This window comes from Nesoenas mayeri (genome assembly GCF_963082525.1).
Source record: "Nesoenas mayeri genome assembly, chromosome: 1".
NCBI classification, from domain to species: domain Eukaryota; kingdom Metazoa; phylum Chordata; class Aves; order Columbiformes; family Columbidae; genus Nesoenas; species Nesoenas mayeri.
Genome location: NC_137541.1, coordinates 61,028,778 through 61,049,868, shown reverse-complemented (window position 1 = coordinate 61,049,868; position 21,091 = coordinate 61,028,778). Strand labels below are relative to the sequence as shown.

Genomic DNA, 21,091 nt, shown 5'->3' with positions numbered 1-21,091 from the left:
CCTAGTTTTCTAAGGAAATAGGGATTACATACTAACACTGAAAGAGACTTAATGCCTCTTCTTCCTCTTCATTAAGTTTGAGCCTCTTTGCTCAGATTGGTTAGAGAACCCCCTGTGGACAAGGGTGCTGCAGGGGCTGCACCTTCTTGAACATCAGAAAATCTGTTTGGGAAAGTTGCCCTGAGAAGTACATCTGCTGCCAGCCAGGGACTATTGATCTCTCTGGTTATGGGCCTATGCACTGACACCCAGCTGAGCTCTCTGCTGTGGGACTGATGTGCTCTCTAAGCTGCCCCATGGCTCCTATTTCCCACTCTTCTATCTCAGGTGGTTCAGGCTCTCAGTGCCTTTCCAAAGGCTACACTGCTGAGAGGGCACAAGCTCAGTCATGAGAGCAGCAGTGCTTCTCCTGCACCTTCCTGCTACACTTCTTTCTTGCCCAAAACAACAAACCCAAGTAGCAAGAGGGCATGATTTACCTCAACCCAGAGACCTGACTCATGCCAGGTTACAGGGGGTCACCATTTGCACAGAGCCAGTGTTTTTTCTGGAAGCCCCCAAAGAGACCACAACTGTGGGGAGAACTGACTTTTCAGGTAGCATCCTTAGTGAGACCAAGAACATAGCAGCTTATAGCATAGTCATCCAACTGTGTGGAAAAAAAATTTCCACATTCTGAGTTTGAAAATCTCTCCTGTTCACATTTTTTATTTTGCCTCCCTTTTGGTTCATTGAAAAGTCTCCTTTTGCCAAGTCAAAGAGCTCAAGGCCAGAAGAGTCACGACATTGTATGGATGGACCTTCTGCAGAACACAGGCTATTTCATTTCATAGACTTCCACTTGTATGGAGACTGATCACTTGTGTTGGGTGAAAGTGCATCTTCCAAAAAGGCATCACTTGATGTGAGGAGCCTGAGAGATGGAGAGGTTACTGCTTCTCTTGGTAGTTTGTTCCAGTAGTTAAACACTTGCAGTGTAATTTGTGCCCCATTTCTAGTTTGAAGGTGTCTTGCTTCCCTTTTCAGGCTTGCATTTACCCATTTTTCTATAGTTGTGCTTATCCACAGTTAACTTTAATCTTCTTCAAGGTCACTGCTTTCCCAGTTGCAGTCTTTTGCTTTGTAGTCATGGTCTGCATACCTTGGTCCTTGGCATGTTACTCTGTATTTGGCTGGATTAAAATAGTTTCAGTTTGAGCAGGTATAATTTAGAGGTGATCCACTCTGGTTTATATGTCTGTTCCTCTATCAATCTCTGCAAGCTTCACCTCAAGTATTTGGCATTTATTTCCACATCAGTGATGAGATGTAAAATCATGTTCTGTTTATTCATGATCTATGCAGAACCTCACACTAAATCCCTCCTACTGAATGATGATTCCCCATTCATTGTTCCTTTTTGAGATTACTCAGACAGTCCTCAATCCATTGAATAGGTACTTCATTGTCAATGTATAATGCAATTTAAATCACAATGATATGAGAGAATAAGTCACAAGTATATAAGAGCCCAAATTTTTGTAGGTATTCATTTAACTTCATCAACCAAGTTTGTAATTTAATTAGAGTATGAAACCATATTGCTTTAAAATGACTTTGTGCCTATAATTCTATATTTCTTGGCATGAATTTTGTCAATATCAATTAATTCTTTAAGTATTTAATACTGACTCAACATTTCTGTGATCTTTCCTGGGAGTATTGTCAGCCTGAGAACCTTTTCTTCTTCCTCTCCCCTTATTGAATATTGACTCAATATTAGGAGTCTCCTGGTCATACCAAGTTCCTTGACATTCTACAGTACATTAAAAATTAACATCAGCAGGTCACAGATGTCTGTAAGCCAGCTTTTTAAGAATTGTGGGTATCCTCTGTCTGGCCTGCAAAACTTGTCCCTGATCTCTAATATGTTCATTATTTACTACTGGAATTAATTATTGCCAACTCTGAACAGGTATATTAAATAGCTACAGTAATGGTTATAAGACATTTTGCTACCTTGGCATCAACAATTTTACCATTTTTTAGCTAGTATCACACTTGCATTTTTCTTCAGGTTTCTTTTGTTCCCAGAGTATTTTCGAACACCTACATTTTGTCATTCTTAACTCTGTCAGCCAGATATATATATTTTCCACTAATATGTTCATTTTCCTTTATCAGTTACTTACGCTCCATAACTTTCATTTATATTGGCTGCTACCTGTAACTGCTGCTTTAGATTTTGCCATATGTTGATTTTATTTCTAATTACAGCTTTATTTGCCATCAAACCAAGCAGTTTTTTCTTATCCAAGGTTGTAAGCTTTCTAGACAGCGAGACTAGCATTTTGACTAGTTAATTAAGTTTTCTTGTATAAAGTGCTTTCAGTTTTCAGTCACATTACCTGTCTAATTTTTGGTCCCTCTCAGTTGCACTCAAATTTTCTTCAAACACCTTCTCCTGAAACCTTCAGAGTATTTGTAGGTGTCTGTGTACTTTGTATGTGTGTGGGTATGTATCCATAAATATTATTAGGAGGTGCTGACCTTTTGTGGCCCTTATTGATTGTTTTCCGGTCATGGTAGTGGGTTTCCAGGCAACTGTCATTTTTCAATACAGTGATTAATTTATCTTCTTCTCATAGGAAGAAGAGAGAGAAATATAATATCTTAATTTAACTTTTCTTTACCATTTCTTGTTTTCATGCTATTCTCCCCTCCGGGATGGGATTTGTTCTAACAATTGCTCTTTCTGGAACCGACTCCTCTGATTTTTTTTATTTCCAGTCACAGCCTTCATTTTTTTATTTATTTTTTTTTTAACTAATTTATTCCCCTGGCATGGATGTCATGGATTACTATAATGCAGTTATAATATTTCAAGTGTGCTTCTTTGCTCTTTTCTTCATATATCTTGATATTTAATTTGTCAGGATGATTGCCTTTGTTGCACACTGAACTGTCCATGGAGTTCATAGATAATTTAGAAGCCAGTAATGTGTGCGATGAGTTCAAAGGATTCCTCACATTTCTCAGCACTGAGTTTCATTTCCCCTTATTGTGTTCATTCACATATCTTGGCTGGCAGATGGTATTGTTAAACCATTCTCCATCATCTTTGAAAGGTCATGGAGAACAGGAGGGTGCCTGAGGACTAGAGGAAAGCCAGTGTCACTTCAATCTTCAAAAAGGGCAAGAAGGATGACCCAGGAAACTACAGGCCAGTCAGCCTCACCTCCATCCCTGGAGAGGTGACGAAACAGCTTGTTCTGGATGTCATCTCTGAGCATGAGGACATGATCCTGGGCAACCTGCTCTAGGTGAACATTTTTTAGCAGGTGGATTGGACTGGCTGATCTCTTCTGAGCCCAGCCATTCTGTGATTCTGTGATCTTCACCAGGTTCAACTGAAAGTCTTTATCATCTTCTTCCCTCTTGGTTAAATGAAATAAATGGCATTGTTCAGAGGTTTAATCACCTCCCACTACACTCCTTTTCACAGATCCCTTGTAAACAAGTTTAGGTAAAATACTAAACAAATATAAATCTCATATATTTTGCCATGTCATATTCCTGCTGCTTCAAAGATAGAGAAGAAAATTTTTGAGATTCCAAAATGTCTTTTGGAGCTGTGTAAACTCTGCTTTAAAATCCAGAGTTAGGAACTATTCTGCTGACCTGTTGTTCACTGGCTGGATAGTGCTGAAATCCCCTTCTTCTCAGCCACTAAAAGCCTCTCTCTTCACTTCATTTTCCGTTTGGAGAGATATCCTCCTTTCTCCTAACAGTTAATTTCAGAGGAGTTTTGATAACAATGAGATAAACAGTGTCAAATCAACCAAGAGCACTTTCCTGTTAATAAACTGAATAGACATTCTCACAGGAGGTTGTCAAATATCGATTTGTCATTATGGACAATATGGACCAAATTCAGCTTTCAGTTAACTGACTTCAGCAAAGCCGTATTAAGATAATGGGAGTAGAATTTAGCTAAAGGTGCAGTTTTTATTTTCACATGTGGCTGCCTTCAGCTAAGCATTGAGTAAGGAGCCTGTGTAAAAATGTCCTGATTATCTGGGATGCCAAGCGCTCTTTCCCACCCTGCCCTCCCCTTCCCGCTGTGGCTGCAGCCATCAGCTGAGCGGTGCCAGAGTGATGGATGTCATCCTTTGCTGAGAATGCGAATCCTCATTCAGACAGGAAAGGACTTGCTTTTAGTCTTCATTCTTTCCTTGTGTGGATTTATGTGGGCAATTGTCAGCAGGACACTTTTTGGATCTGAAGTTGAGTTTGCGGTGGGCTTTCGCCGCTGAAAGCCATGACGTGTATTCAGTCAATCACTGTTATAAATAAAGGACATCTAGGTAAGCTAGGCCTCACAGCTCACTACAACTGACGTTAAAAGGAACTTTAAAAATTTTTAATTTGAGAGGAGTGGGCTGTTTATGGGAATGAAGCCTGCATGTAAATAAATAGTCTGTGGAAAATCACTGTTGTTTGCTCCCCACACAGGACGGAGAAACATAAGGAAAGGAAGGTGAGAAAAGTACCCCCTGGCTCATCTCTGCTGGTTTTCAACTGCAGTCAGGCAGTAAGTCCACACATGCATCAGTTCAGATGAGCTGATAAACAGATCTATCAAATTTGCCAAGTCAGTGAGAATCCCAGGCTGTCTAATGGTAGATGGAGGTGGGGGTTACAGCAGGATGGAATTTACTATAGCTGGGAGCTGAAATACAATAACAATAATAATACAATAATAAATATGTTGCTGCTCCAGCAGAGAGAGCAGAACTACTGGGGCTGCATGAAATTTGAGTATAAAAGGGGCAGCAGTGGGAGACCTGGAGGATACTTGGCATGAGGAAGCAGGAGATATCCAGGAGCTTAGGAGATGTGGCAAATGGAGGAGGTTGCAGTCTATGAAGCACAGTAGTCAAAACCTCAGATTATACATTATATTTAAAATGAAAATGATACACATTTTGAGTAATATTATAACACTATCATGGTGTTTAGTAACTGGATGAAATATTTGGCCTCTCTGTGGAGTAATAGCCTCTTTAATTTACCATCTGCTGAACATGAAAGCATGGTCACACATGTTGTACCAACTATTCTCTTTTTGCTTTCAAGGGGAATTTATTTTGAGTCAGGGACATTGTAGGTGATGCTGTATCACCTTAACATTTTTGTAAGATGTGTTTTATGAACTGTATGTTGACCCAGTCTGTATACTATGTGGCAAAAGCTGAACTGACATGCTTATCTGTGTGGGAACTAAAATCACACCCTACTGAGGCCACTGTGAGGGTCTCCAATTCAAGAGTGTTTGGCACCAAAGTTGTTTTGACCTTCTCTCTAAATACATATTAACTTAAACATGGGCATAAACAGCTGAGGAGAGATGTGATGTGAGCATTCAACGCTTGGTAAATCTGACAGCGAGGATCAGCGGCAGCTCCTGCATGCACAGAATTGCGGAGACAATTTCACTGATATGAGCAAACTCATGTTGATGACTCGGGTGAGAAGACAGAGAAAGAGAGGAACGGACAATGTGACATTTCAATTACATCAGCATTAAAAAAAATATTTAAGGAAGTTGATGGAAAAGGATAGGGAAAACAAAAACAAAACAAAAAGTCCCCAGGAGCTCTGTGGCATTAATCTAACCTTCAGCATGACTGAAAAATGCACAGGTAGGTGAGCAGAATTATTGATGTTTGAAGTAATTACTTCAGTAGGCACTGCTATCAAAATTCATAGTGATTGATTTCCCACTAGTCAGCTTATCTCTCTGAGAACAAGTTCACTGGAAAGCAGCTTATAACCCCTTCCTAATAAGCCATGGCACATCACTGGAGAAAATGGCGTCAGACTTGTTTTGTTTTCCATTCACTGCTGTTAAAGGTTGAATCGTTCAAAATTTAAGACGCCAGGCTGTTTTCTTCTACAGACGGCCTAGGAATACAGAGATCTGTACTCCCCAGGCAACCCACCCTTGTTCTTCTAGGTGCAGTGTGAACTCAAGGAGAGTTCCAAGCTGAATTTCTTTCAGTAACAACAGGGAAAAGTAATATCTAAACACACACGCACATTTTAAAGGTGAGTCTCAAATACAGAATATTTTCTGCAGGCTGACTGAGAGCTGGTTAAATCAGGACACTGGGAGGGTATCATTGAGGTACCTACCTTTAGGCCACACCGATGACATTGCTGCATATGCATTGAGTAGCATCAGCATAAATCCCTGTTCCTACAAGCTGTGGATCTACGTCTGAATCTGGAGTAAAGTCTTTAAGATCAGGTTGGATGAAGGTGCAGTCTCTGCTGCGGCTATTTTCACCAGAAGACCTAGAAGACACGATCCATGTCAACACAGCTGCAGTGAAGGACCACAGTGTTGTGATGAGAACACGATCAAGCATCTCTCGTGTCCCAGATATCCCAAGTGACATTAGGGAACAGGGAATAACCATCCACGACATTGCAGCAAATAACCAGGCAAATGCAGCCTACATCTCACCTCTGAACACTGTCGCTTCACTTACCAGAGAAGGCCTTTCAAACCGAAGCGGGAAGAGCTCTCTTTTCCTTCATTCATTTTTTAAAACAGCCATGGGCTGGTAAATAGCAGCAAAGACATGGAGCTCTAGCACTAGTTCAGTGTCCAGAAGAACACAGATCATTATCTTTGCTTCTCTTCCAGTCTCTGTTGATGGGCATATCTACTCCCATAGATCAAAGTACAGGAAAAATTAAATGAGGGACCAGTGTGAAAAGGCTGAACTATTTGTCTACTGGATTTTCATCAGTCTGTATCAGGAGGCACATAATCTGAAAGTGTTTTTCCTTTTCCTTTTGGCTTATTGCCTGTGCATAGAGAGCCAGAACGCTTCCTTGTGCAGATAGTTGTTTCACCCTGCCATCTGGCAGGGTGCACACACATGGGTGGCAAATGATGCTGTTTGTCAGGAAGCAAAAGGATTATTTGCTGGAACAGTTTTATGGAGGAAAAGAGAGGCAAGAAAACGGTGCAGGAAAATAATTTTGCACAGTTGTTAGGAACAGAAGCTGGGTGAAAACATTTGTTAGGGCAGAGGTGAGCTGTTCCTTTCAGGATCCAGCACCTGTCTGTGTAGAAGCCGTGCATGAGAGAGAGAGGTGAAGCTAGGAGGGGAGTTAGGAGTTGAACTTTCACAAAGAACTTAAATGACAACTTTTTTAGAATTTTGGGAAGATTTGGGCTAGTTTTTCCTTTTACCATTTGCTTATTTAATGAACACCTGTGTTTCCTGGTCCTTGGTGGCTAATACATATGCAACATTCGTGGGTGCCTGCTTCCCTGTGGGTATATCACTTCCCTGATGTGCCTGTGGGTTGCTAGCCTGGAGCCTTTCTGTTGGCAGTAGTGAAGACTGACAGGGTGACACAGCAGTGTCATCATGCTCCCAGAGGCACGTGGTATCCCACAGTTCCCCCTTGCAAAACACCAGTACAACTATGCCTCTGCTGTATGGTCTGTGCTAATCTTGTACCCTGCTCTGTGCCACTCTTTGGGGCACAGCTCGATCCTACTTGGTGCAGAGTGACCTGGATGTGTCTCTGCCCATCCTCCAAGAGCCGAGGCAGCTGCTTGACACCAGCCATTAGGAAGGATGGTGGTGGATCTTCTACTGCCTCAGTAAACAGCAGTACTGCTGCGTGCCTGAGGCCTCTGTGTCCAGGTGGGCAGCAGAGGAGGCAGTGGTTTTCTTGCAGAGTTGGAGGCAATGCAGAACAGTGAGGTCTCTCAGGGCCTCTCTGGCCTCTTGGCCTGCAATGAGGGAGTTAATAATGGAAGGGAGAGAGCTGCACCCAGAGCTCCTCAAAATCCATCAAGCTCCTCATCCAAAATACCTAAGTGTGTCACAATACATAAACACAATGTGGTTCTTCTCTGGCAGCAGCAGTGTCCAGAGCTCCTTCTGCTGCTCATCCGCGCTCTTTTGGCAACCAGGAGGAGATGGAAAGGTCTGTATTCTTCTTTGCTAAGAAAGCCCTCAGTATGTGGCAGTCCCAGTAGGGGAGTTCTGGGTTCTATGTACAACATGTCCCAGCAGTCCTTGGTGGCCTGTGACTCTTCAGATTCTGTGTCAGGGCAAGCCTTTCTTCTCTCAACTGTACCCAGCAGACTCTGGAGACAACAGGAGCTCCACCAGCTCCTGTGTGTGCCTTTATTCTCATGGGTTTCTTCAACTGCATTCTTGTGAGCTATAGGGGCCCCAAGTACTGTTGATATGTGCCACGACACACTCCTCTGCCCTTTTGTGGGCCTCTTGCCATGGTCTGCAAGCAAATGTCAACCCTGTTTTTTGGCCCGCTTTCCCAATAGACTTCTGCGCTCTTTTAATCCTTCTGGGTTTCCAGTGCAGTGGGCTACAGGAGAAACCAAATTCCTGCATCGCCCCTGTGGCTTGTAATGCTGCACTTCTATTTCAGTGCCTAGCTTTCTGGTCAGTGTATGGTTGGTCCTTATGGTCAACGGGAGCCTGGCAAGAGTGGGGGAACAGATGGTCACAATAGCACAATGAGGTTATATGAAAACTGCCTATGATGGGGGAACATTTGTCTCAGATACACAGAGATGACTGCAGCTTGTAACAGCTAAAGAGGAAGCTAAATGAGGATCCAACTGGTTTCCCTTGCAGGACACCCTCCTTTTAACCCCCCAAACCTTCAACATCTTGCCTGCATGTTTGTATCTCTTCCCATTTGTCTCTCTGGATGGGTGCTGTGACAGCTCGGCTCTCTGATTCCCACAGAGCTGGAAGGTGAAGTGCAGAATGCAGACCGGATGGTTCCCCCATGGGGCTGGAAAGCCTCTCTATTTCTGTAATTGTTTCTGACGTTTCACCTGTCACATCCTGAGCTGCTTCTGGAGGGGGGTGATAAAATGTTTGGATCTCTGAATGTGTAGCTGGTACACTGTGTTCCCTGTTGACAAGAGATCAAAGATGTCAGAGCTCTGGAAAAGTCAAAAGAAAAGAGATTGAAAAGCAAAACATATAAAAAGAGAGAGAGAGACGTGGAGAAGGAGAAGAAAGTAGAAATCGGAACAATTGCTTAGAGATAGGTGGACAGATGCCTAGCAAACCAGATAGACAGACGGCTGTGGCAGAAAGGAGTCATGCTCCTTGCTGTTCTTGGGCTGTAATTATCAGCTATTTAGGCAGTAAGCCCAGGCAAACCAGTTATTATCAGTATTCAACAGCACTGAGGTGAAGCCCAAAGCAATTAATGCCCTTTGAGAGCTAGGGACTAACTACAATGAGCACTGATTTTAAGCAGAGTGTTTGTGGGGAGAGATGGATTAGGACTTTTTCATTATATAAAGAAGGGGAAGGGGAATCTGCTGTAGAGGACATCTCTGCGGATGAGCAAACCAGGTGGGAATTCCAGCAGAGATAGAAGCTGTGAGCAGGGAGCAGCTGCTGATCATATCTTCTCTACATGTAGCCCCTTTTCTTTAGAGGAGGAATTACTATCTGAACTGATACAGTTCTAAGAAAGCAGAAGGACTCAGAAATACATAGCCAGGAGAGCAGGAAAACTTGGTCTCTGAAGGTCAGGGGCATCTCATTCCTGGCTTTTTTGGTCTGCCATAACTGTAGCATCTGAAAAGGAGACAAGCCTCATATTGGGATGGAGGGAAGGAGAGAAAAAGGGATGGATAGAGGGAAGGAGAGAAGTGCACTTTCCTGTGTGGAGGGCTGAAGTCCAGGAGCAGCATTCACCCCTCCCAAGTATTCATTCCTTGCCTTAACTAGAAAACCATTCTCCTGCTGATGTGGTCCTATAGTGACAGAAGGTACTTGGCATGGCATTACAAGTCTCTGGCCACTTAGATTTTTCAGGGAAATGCAGGAGAATATCCCAACAGAAACCTCCCAGAGAAAATTCTGAAAGACTGCGTAGTCTGCAGTACCATATCTCAGCATTAACATCTATATGTACACACATGGACACAACTAGCTGTGTGTTACAAGCCTGATGCTCAACTGCTGCAAAGCACTGCAGCTCCGCTGAGTCAATGGAGCCGTGCTGATCTGCCCTTACTCGGGGTCTGGCCGCTCCTGGTCTTAGTAACTAGCCACGTGCAGCATCTTGGCTTGTGTGACGGCTCAACAGCTGGTGCTGGGCGCTCCTGAGTCAGAACCCTTGAGAAAACATGAAGTCCCAGGCACAGGCAATTTTGTTGGTCAAGGGAGCCAGAAACTCAAATTTCCTCCTGAGATTGAGTAGCCACCTGCTGATATTTGGCTTGGAAAATAAAGTGCGAGCAACTGAGATAAGGACTTGGTGGAGTTGTTACGTTGGGATACTTTCCTCTAGATCTCAAGCACGCTTGGGGCTGAGCAGCAGAGCCAGCAGTTTATAACTGAAGATATACAAATTAATAGTCTATTTTGGTGTTTCTAATTAGTCCCTCAGGCACAGCACGGAACCTGAGCTTGTGAATTCCTGCTTTGCTGTTAAGTCTGTTCTGATAGAGAGAAAGAAAGTGTTTTGAAGAAGTCACGTATGTGAAATGGCTGTTAATCCTCCTTAAAATTCCCACATTTTTTGTTATAGTCTCCTGGAAAATGCCTTACTTTATACTTTGAGCTGTATTTTTTTATATCAACTTGCTCTTTGAAATTTTAAAGTACAGGAACAGCCACTAGGCAGTAAGAGTGGCAAGAGAGAGAGAAATGAGGCAAGAGAGGAAATCCATTTCCCTAAGATCTGAAAAGATGGAGAAGGAGATTGAGTGACAGGGAGCTGGTGGCTGCAGCTGCAGTGAAGGGGACTTGTTCATCCCACAGCAGTGAAGCTATGCAGGGAGGGGCCTGGTGACAGCAGATGTTATAGGGGAAAAAGTAGCGAGGAAAATATTTCTTTCATCAATGCAAATTTCGAAAGTTCTTCCACCATTGCAAGCAAAGCACTCATGCCCATGAGGCTCACTTCTGCTTGGGGAAGCCTCCACTGGGCTCAAGGACTGGGCAGTCTGCAGCTGCTGCTTAGCTAACCTTACCTTACTAAATAAATCATGTGACTGACACTTATTGAGTGGGATACGAAGGGAGATACATGTTGAAATAGGATAATTAAGGTAAACGTTTCAGTTCTCTGACCCGCATATTTATTTGTTCAACCTGCAGCTTTTCTCAAGAGCTACACAGTCCCAAAACAGAGCTTTAAAGCTGACTTGGTGAATGATGCTGAGATTTGTTTTCCTTTTAATCTAGAAACATTAGTAAGAACCAAGCAAACTGGGGAGCAGTGGAGGCATCACGTTCCTTGCACCACTGGCTGGGATCAGAGCTGCACTCTGTGCTGTGCAGCCACTTGTCAGAAACCCTTAGGCTTTTTGCGACACAAACTGTTGGAGATGCTTTAAAATGGAGTGCTTTCCCACACTGATTAAATCTTTATTTTGTTATTTTTATTTTACCACATCCATTGCTTTCCTCCAGATATTTTGAACACAGCTAGAAATTCATAGGTCTTGATTGCTTATTTTCTCTTTTACTTTAGATCCTGGCATGGTGTCAGTATACCAATTGTGATTTATTAGGTCCATGCTGTTGCCTGACCAGTTAAACAGCCCAGTATGTTTGCCTGGGACTAGTCCTCCACTAAATGGAGTCCTGCCCTGCACAGCAGGTGCATATGGGTGTTTTATTTCTTCCTTTGAAGCTCTTGCTCTAGTCAATTTTGAGGAAGATGGCATGGCAAGGTGACAGTTGGCTTTTTCTGATACAGAAATTCCCATAATCCCTACATTGGGTTTCAGTCTGGTAATGAGAGAGCTTTTTAAAAACCACACATTTCAATGTCAGAGGAGAGAAGATCTATGTAAGGTGTTTTGAAATGTGATGAACTCTGGATGCCTTGCCAGACCTTCAGAAACAGAGCTGAGGTGGTCCTGGGTTAATCCTGCGTAGCTTTGTGCTGAGTCTGCTACATGAGGAGATGTGATTTAGGAAGTTTATTGAGTGCAATGGAAATGCTCCTGTGATACAGACATGATAAATGAAGTTGGTATATTGTGTCTCTTCTGTCAACTTTGTGTTGTCTTGATTTACAGAGCTTTCGGTGTTTTAGGCCTCCATAGCATTATAATTCCAGATCGTGAAGAATTCGCCTACTTTGGGATTTGAATCAAGCTCTTCCCGTGTACACTGAAAAGCTTGATATCCTTTGGAGCAGATAGTTTGAAGCATTTCTTATTGTTTTGTTCCTTTGCAACAAAATGGAGGGAAATCTGTTGTGTAGCTATAAAAAAAAAAAAAAGGAAAAAAAGGAAATGTTTGGAGAAAGCCTTGCTTTTTTTGATCTCTGGGGTTGTTAGAAAATCAGGCTCAGAGCAGAAATAACAGGTGCCTTTGTCTAGTCTTTGGCAAATAAGGAGGTGTATAAGGGTGAGGAAAAGGAATTAGAAAGCAATGTAACCATTTCCCTTCTGGATTCTGCTAAGCGCTTTAGAAAGTAATTTTGGAAAGCAAATTAGGAATGTGTCTTTATTCGCAGGCTGGGTAATGATTTTAGATGCTGACTCTGCTGACAGTTTGGCATCATTTTTTCTCCTGCCCCACTCTATCTCTGTTTGGAGGGAGGGAATGGAGTCTCCTGGTAGCATCACTTGGAGCCCTGCTCTGCTCCCAGTTCCTCCCTCCCTCCCTGCTCCCCTCCACCTCCTCCCCTCTCACTCTGCCTCTTTGTGCTGCATGTTCCCTTTTCAAAAAGTAATTTCATGGCTCATGCACTTAAGATTCCATCAGAAAGTCGAGTCTTTGATCAGGCAGACAGACGCCCTGCTGGGATTTCATTGGCAAATCACAATTCCCTTAATTAAGACTATGTGTCTTTATATCACTAAACTGATTCCAGCTGGGTCCCTGCTCGTTTTACATCCAGATTTACCTAGACTATAGATTCTTACCCCCTGTGACTCCGAAGGAACAAAAACAGTTTAAAGACTTTTCGTTCCCAGCTTCTCCCCCCAGCCGCTTTTCCCCACTGGTGCAGCAGTTGGTGTGGGCTGGGAACTAAATCTCTCCCTCAGTCTTGTTTGCACTCTCCTCCAAATCGGGAGGTATGGTTGTGTGAGGGATTTGCTCTGTTTCTCTCCAGCGCTTGGAAGCTGGGAATCAGTAGTACAAAAAGGAATTGAACTTGCCTGATGTTGCTTTTTTCTTTTCAGAAGCCATGTTTTTACTGAGAGTCAAGAAGACGCCAAAATTCAGCATAGTTTTCTCCTCCTTCCCAGCTTTCTTTAGCTATCAATTAAAGATGAAGCAGGTTAAGAGTGCTCAGTTATGGTAAACACAGGTCCTGTGTGAGAGGGACTTTGGTGACATTTCTGCTGTGCTGGGTTTGCTTGTTGTATTAGTCATCCCAAAGTGAGCATTTCTTCAGAGACCAAATACACAGTCCTGGCTTGAAACTGTGTGGTCTGCTCTGGCCGAGGAGATAACGCTCTGGGGGGAGTTTCAACGGGCAGTGTTGTTTTTCCTTCAGTCATCTGCATTTTCCCTTCCTCCTCCTTCCTTTCCTTGTCTCTCTGAGCGGTGCCCCGACACTTTCTCCAGGGAGAGGAAACTTCCATAGCAACCTGCTGATGACACTAATGACAGGGATGGCAGCCAGCATGGCTGCTGGGAGGCAGCACCCAGCCTCTGACCCCAAACCCAGCCATTCCCCTCTATCATGGTACCTGTCTGGTGGGCGAAGGAGATTCAGGGATGGGGCTTCTCAGTGCACCAGCTCTGGTGGTACTAGCACTTTTGCCATGTGCCAGAGAGAGCTCTGGCTCTTCTGGAGCATCCTTTGGAGCAAAGCCTCTACGCGTTTTCAAAACCATCTGTGGGGTGATGGCAGGGACTAACAAACATGCCCACCATTTGAGAAGCATCTCAGTAAACGTAATTGCAGGTGAGTGCAGTCAGATTCTGCACTACATGTGGGCAATAGCTGTCCCTGTGTGGGGCCCACGAGATGCTACCCCTAGCCTCTGATCATCCCTCCAATAGACAGCTCTGCAGCCAGAAAACCTGGACAGCAGCGGATAGTGCTACCGCACATGGGAGGCTGTTGGTTGCTTATGCAGTCATGCTTAAAATTAAGAAATAGCCAGCAAATGGGGCAGCTTTGATGGCTCACAAACCCTGACCCAGCATTTCCTGAAGCTGAGATGCCGGCTTAATAAGTGAATCCCAAATCTCGACTCAGGACACATCCTCTTCTACAGATGGTTTCTTCTTCAGATTTATCATGTGGAATTTTTTTGCTTGAAAATACCTACTTAATTATATACCAGCACGGCTTCAAACCCTGTCTCAGGGATGTGGTGACTTTGCAATGGGCCATAGCAGAGCTTGACTTTAAAGAGGCCTCATTTTAAGGGTCTGGCTTATTTCCAGCTGTTACTCCCAGCAAGAAGAGTTTTGGTTCAGTTAAACAGGACACAGCCTGAGCTAAACCTTATTTAGGTCCTCACATTCTAATAAAAATGTTCACTGAAGACCCTAATAGGACTTCACACTTAGATGGATCTTTGATTTGAGGATTCAAAAGCTCTTTTTAATAAGAATCGCTGATTATGACTCCATCGTAAGACCAGATTTGATCAAAAGGGGTTCAGGATCTCTGTTTTGTTTGTGAGACAGAAAAAACCTGTCCCAAATATACAGAAAGTACTTTCTGTGATTAGGAAATTAATTTTATGTACCTTTATAAATAACTTGATAATTAATCTTTTTGTTAAAATTAATTAACAATCTCATACTTTATAGAATAACATCTACGTTTATCTTTGTCTTGTCCCAAATCATCTTAATGGAATGATAGAGATGTATTAAACTTATATATAGTCAAAGTTAATTGAAATCTTGCTCATAGGCTCTACATAAAGAAATTAGGATGTAATTAAGCTAAGTTGTTAATGATTGCTGTGTCTAGATGTTGTGGTTATCGAAGTTTGTGCCAGACTCAGGTCACCTAGAGGTACAGACAAATGAGACCAGGCAGCTGCTGTGTGTCCTCTGTGGTTCATTGAACACTACGGGATGGGGAGCTGCAGGGACTCAGTGGCACTAGGGATGTCCCTCCCCTGAAGGAAAAGGTCTTGGTTGGCAGGGGTATGCCAGGACCCAGAAACCCACCATGGCTTGGGGATGGCAGCCCCGTGGCTGGGATGTGGGCACTGGGACAATGGAGCCTGGAGCACAGAGACACTGAGACTCGCCTGAGCATCCTCTGGACCCCTTGCTGTGGTGACGGGTCCATTTATAGAGCCCCTGGATGAAAATGTTGATTGAAGGTGAAAAGCCAAAGTCAGTGGAGTGCTTTGGATGTTTGACACTATAACAACAGAGTGAACATGTCCTAAAAAAGGTTTGATTAGGAAGGATGATGTAAAGCCGGTATAATGCTTCAGATCATCAAGCCATTAGAAATATCAGAAGGTAGGATTCTTTTTGGCTTTCCTATGCAGCTCGTTACTTTTGACTAAAATAGAAAAATAATTAAAACAAGTACAGTAAGAAAATTGCTAATCAAAATATGAAGTGGTGTTACAGTTACTTGGGTAAAAATGGTAGAGGACAACGTCAAACAGCAGAAATCCTGGATATTCGTAATTGAGTTTATGCACCAGAGAAAGTAACTACATTAAGGTAAGAAATGCAGAGATAAAGCACCCAAGCTCTCCTATCTCAGCCCTGGAAAGATACCACAAAGGGAGAAAGTTGAAAGTCAATGATGTTGCATTTTACCAACAATTTGAATCTCATCTGGGACCATAGAGACTGGTGTCAATCTTGTCCACACTGAACCATAATCATTGCATCTGGCTACTGACTTCCCTAATGTTTTCTTTTGACCTCATAAGGAATCTGATATCTGACTGCAGCTTTTGAGATGTCTTAAAAGTCACTGGGAGGGTGTTAAGATGTGTCAACCTAGAGAGAGACAGAAAGGAGATGGGAGGAAATTATAGGGGAATGTTAGAAAAGGGAGTTGTGCATTAAGGAAGGAAAAGCATTAGATAATGAAAAAACAGAGTGCTGCAAGGCAGAGAAGAGCAGGTAAAGAGAGGGTGGGGATTTGCACCAGAGATGGGAATAGAGGGACAAATAGGAGGAAAGGCAGGAAGATAGCTGGAGGGGTCAAGTTGACAGCTCTAAGGGAAAGGATGGTATAGTTCCTTAAAATACAGATATTTGCATGAATTGGACATGCATCTCAGCTCTCTAGGTGGAGAGGCCTTAGTTAAGTAAAAGGAGAATGGGATCCTGGCCCCTGGTAAAATGTGTCCTGTCTTTTGGCAACTGAGCATTTGGCAGGATAGGCTCTTTCAAGGGGCATATCATTGTCATCTGAGGCATAACTGTCTGCCTTCTGGTCTGCTGCTAATAACTAAGAGAAAAAAGGGAAATAAATCCTGCTTGCAGCCTAGCAGAGTGGAGCCGAAGCGAATCCTGGCCCCGGTGGGCATCACTTCCTGATACAGTGCAAACTTTCAGCATTTTTTTCTTATTGCGCATACATGAGTACTACATGACTTGGAAGAAAGCTGTTCGTTCCCAATCAAAAGATGCTTTTTTCCATCTATTACGAGTGTATTTACTGTATGTGCCTTCCCCTCTGTACTGGGCTGAGACATGTTTTGATATGCAAACGTAGCAGACCTGCCTACAATCTTTTCATTACCTTTCGGTATTTCAACTGCTTGATGAGATCAAAGAGGTTAACTGAATTAGGAATCTCCTAACCACAGCAATTTGGAAACGTGCAACTGTTAGCAATGCACAGTGGGCCTTTCCCTCCATTTGTTCCCCCTCCTTCGCATATGTACCCATCACAGCTTCAAACACTGAATCAGATCTGGAGAGACCCATTAGGAAGTGAGCAAACCAGCCAATACAGGCGAACTGAAAAGCTTCTCAAAAGTGAGAAAATGTGCTACAAGGACTTCAGATCCCAAGTCAATTGAATCACTCATGAGTAGGCACAAAAATGAAACCATATGTCATCTCAGAAACAAAATATTTGAGAATTAATTCAGCTTTTACTCGCCTGTCAAAGCCTGGCTTCCAAGTTTAGCCTTCTCATTCTTGCCAGTGATATTATTAGCCCTCTGCCACTGCTCAGGTGCCACACTGATGGACAGAACTGTTCAAATAAAGGGCTTTTTGGCTGGAAAGGCAAAGTGAATAAAACAGCATGGTGGAAGGGCTGCAGGTGGCTTTTAGAAGTTTTTCAGCAAAATGAACAACAATTTATTTTGGAGCAGCCAAGAGAATATTGGCTGAATTGAGATGCTTTGATTGTCTTACTTAACCCTTTTGAATCCTTTCTCCTTTTTCTTTTTAATGTAAGTGCAATTTTAAAAAATGCTGTTTTGAATGAAAAGTCAGAAGTTTTATTATAAGAAAATGACCATATGAGACATTTTGGTTATTTAATATAGAGCATATCGACTCTTTTTAAAGTGATACTTAAATTTCCCTCTTTTGTAACATCTCAAAACTGGTAGAAAACCAGAATTGAGCAGATAACTATGCAGACACTTTGTTGCCATGCTTTTTGGGTATTCTGCTGCCAGGGGCAGCCCCTTGAAGACGACAGTATCCAGGCAGGCCCACAGTGGCCGGGTAAGTCTGACAGCCAAGTGGGAAGTTGGCTTAAGGGCAGGCTCTGCATTGAAATTTGGGATGTCCCTGGCCAGGCCTAGGCCTGGCTGTGGTGTGGTGAGGCTGTAGCGCTCATGAGACTGGAGCTGCTACCCTGGCTGAAGGCAGCTCCCGAAGGGCAGGGGTCAGCTCTGGTGGGCATCTCCCTGCTCTCACCAACAACAACCAGAGTGTTTCCAAGGTGATCACGTAGATTTAACATAGGACCTTGTCTTCCTCTAGTTCTTAAATAAGTTTTTGTCATGAGGGGCAAGAGATGCAGACTTTGGCCTCAGCCAGTCCTGACTCACCTGCTACCATTGTGTGGCCATGGCTGAGCCCTGCATCAATGAGAAGAGCCTCAAGGTTGCTTTGGTACTGTGCAAGGGAAAATGGACCATGCACAGCACGTATGAGCATGTCTCCACATCCAGCACCACAGCACCTGGGCAGTGTGGGGAAAATGTCAAGGTAGTTTGGCAGTCAGCTTCCAACTTGTGTTAAAAACATCTCTGATCTACATCAGTTTCACAGACTCAGCCTTTAAGGTGAATGCATAAAGAGAGCCATGTAGGATGGTGAACTTTCTGACTTCTGAGTGTATCACACAGTGAGAGAAACAGGAGAGCTCTGTCTTCAGCAAAGAAGAATCCCTTGGGTGTTACTATTCCGTGTATCCTATTTCTAGACTTAGAAGCTTAATAAAGCTCTCTTCTGGGGCACAGAAATCAAGCACGTGTTTTATGGAGCAGGTTTGGATCACTTAGCTGCCTGTTCATTTCGATATGCTTGTGAGTAATTAAACTTTATATGGAGCTTTTCGGAGTTGCTCTAAATTTCCACTAAGTCAAGGATCTGACTAAGCACAGGGATATTTCTTTTTTTTCAGTACAACTAGGGAGTCTGTTTCATGGCAAGTTCTTCTAGATCACTGAGTGGTTTTGTGAAACTGCTGTCAAACACGGTATTTATTAGGGTTGTGCACAAATACCAAATGTTGTGAACACCCTGCACACATATATTAATGTCACATTCAGGCTGCAAAACATTTATAACTGTCACCTCTTTCCCGGTCCCTCTTTTTGCATGTCTCCAAACACATAATCAGCCCTGCTCATGGCTGATGGATGAGGTAGGTAGGGTAAAGTCAGATAGCATCCTTTGTCCTCAGGTTGCTATGCAGCCTGCAGACTTCAGAGACTCTGTGCACAGGGACTTCAGTTTTTGGGTTGGTTGGTACCTGGCAGTGACAATAATCCACCGTTTGGGATTGCAGTTGAAAAATACATGGCACGAAGGAACGCCATCAGGGTCTGTTTGTGGTGTTGAGGGAGTTGTTTGTTAGTTTTAGGTGACCTTAGATATTCTTGTAGAACATATAGGGATATCCTCAGGAACTGGGGCCCTTCTATCCTTCAGAGACCTCAAGCCACATCTCATGGCCTCACACCACTCTGTCAGACTCTGGAGCTATAGGCAGAGTGCTATCTGCAGGACTCTGATGCATTAGCAGTGCTCACTGTTTTTCTTAGCAAAGATCACAGGTTGCTTTCCATGAAGATGTTAACAGGTCCTACAAGACCACATAGAGCTGTAGTATTTGTCATCCTCCTACCCCGTCAGTCAGCACGCGAAGGCTGTTTAAACTGGCCAACTTCTGCTAACATGCGGTCATTTCTCAGAAAACCTCTCACAGTTGCACTGGTTTGGCGTAGGCTTTTGTTATTATATCAGCTGCAGGGATGCTAACGTGTGCCATAGAAAAATCTGCCGCTAACCACTTCTTCTACTGTGGCTGCAAGGACAGGTCTCTCCTGAAAAAGCGTGAATAGCAGCACAGCTCATTACCGTCTTGGGAAGTCAGAGAAGCAAATGAGGTTCTCTGGGGGGTGGGAGCTGAGTGCTTGGGCAGAGGGGCCCTCTGCAAAACTGGGAATGAGTTGAGGAGAAAGCTTTGGATAAGCCTCTATGGGCTATCCTCTGTCACTAGCATTTCTAGAACAAGGTAGTGGCTCGCTCTGTCCCGTGCCATGTGTAGAAACCCTACCTGCTTGCAGAGCTGTGGCCAATCAATGACAAAGACCCACCTTTTTTTTATTTTATGAGACCAGGTAGTCTCACAAGACAAGTTGGATCCTACCAGTTATTTTAGATGAAGGAATGTATTGTCAGAAGTGGTCAGAGCTAAGTATGGTATACTGGCATTGGAAGCAACTTCATGCTGATTCCTGAAGTCTGATAGGTAAATGAGTTCAGATCAAGCACGTCATGGTGAAATCCAGCATGCTCTCTGTCACACCTGCTGGACACCTTGCACTTCTGACCCCCATCATCCTCCCAATCCCATCAAACGTAACCCTTTACAAATATCCTTCTGGAGGCAGTCATCCATATCCTGCAAAGGCATGAAACACCCACGCATGGTTCAGCCTCGGCCACAGCCCCCTGCCTATCAAGCAACATTACTTCAGTGAGGTCTTAGGCCTTGCAGTCCACAAGAGCATGGTTAATAGAGTGATCCAGCAGCTACCCTACTATTATTTCTTCAGCAGAAAAACACTTCAGGAAAAATGTCTTGAAAACAGGAAATCTGACTTTTTCATCAGGCTTACTGTTCCCAGCCTCTGCAAAGACCCAGCTTTCTGAAGCTGTGCTTTCAGTGTTAGCCCACCTCCATCAGCAGCTTCTGGCCAGTGGCTCCCACTACCCTTGCTAAGTGAGCGTTTTGGAGTTTGTTAGAGCTCTTTTGAGCTCTACATTTGGCTCTGTGTCTCTGGAGGTGAGAAGAGCCTGCCCCATTGCCCCTCAGTTGCGAGCTGGGGTATGCTTATCTAGACCCCTGTGCTGCCTCCCTGCCTGGTCTGCCCAGAGTACCCAGGCCGTTAGAAAGAAAATTCGAATAAACCATTATATTTAAGTAGTAATTCTGTATCAGTGGTTAGCCACGTACAACAGCTATACCAGTACTACGTGACTGTTTACATATGCATATACAGCAACTACCACTCCACATTTTCACCAAGACATCAGAAAACCATGGTAAAAGCCACACTCCTCTGATTTCAACCAAAAAAGTTATTTCAGTATTGCTGAAATGGGGATCAGAAAGAAAGGGAGTGACCACAGCCCCACTTACCTCACCACATAGTAATAACCATGCCTAGAAGCAGAAACTGGACGTATCCAAATGAAAGAGCAGGATTGTCTGTCTAACAGTGGGAGTTAATTAACCCCCTGAACAAATCACTAAGTGCAACATTTTTCTTTTCTTGATCTTGTCACATGATGATTGTACCTCTTTCTGTAAGTTAGTTTTTGGCCAAATATTATGGGATTCAATATAGATGTAATTTGGGGAAGTTATATGGTGTGTGATATATGTGCTGAGTAGCTGAGCCAATCTG

At 43.4% G+C, this 21,091-nt stretch overlaps 1 protein-coding gene across 1 annotated transcript in view; it reads left to right on the top strand.

Annotated features, from left to right (window-relative positions):
* Window positions 1-21,091, top strand: part of TMEM178B (transmembrane protein 178B) — a gene marked incomplete at both ends in the record, with an annotated part of 225,450 nt that overhangs the window by 168,359 nt on the left and 36,000 nt on the right. The window lies entirely within an intron of this gene.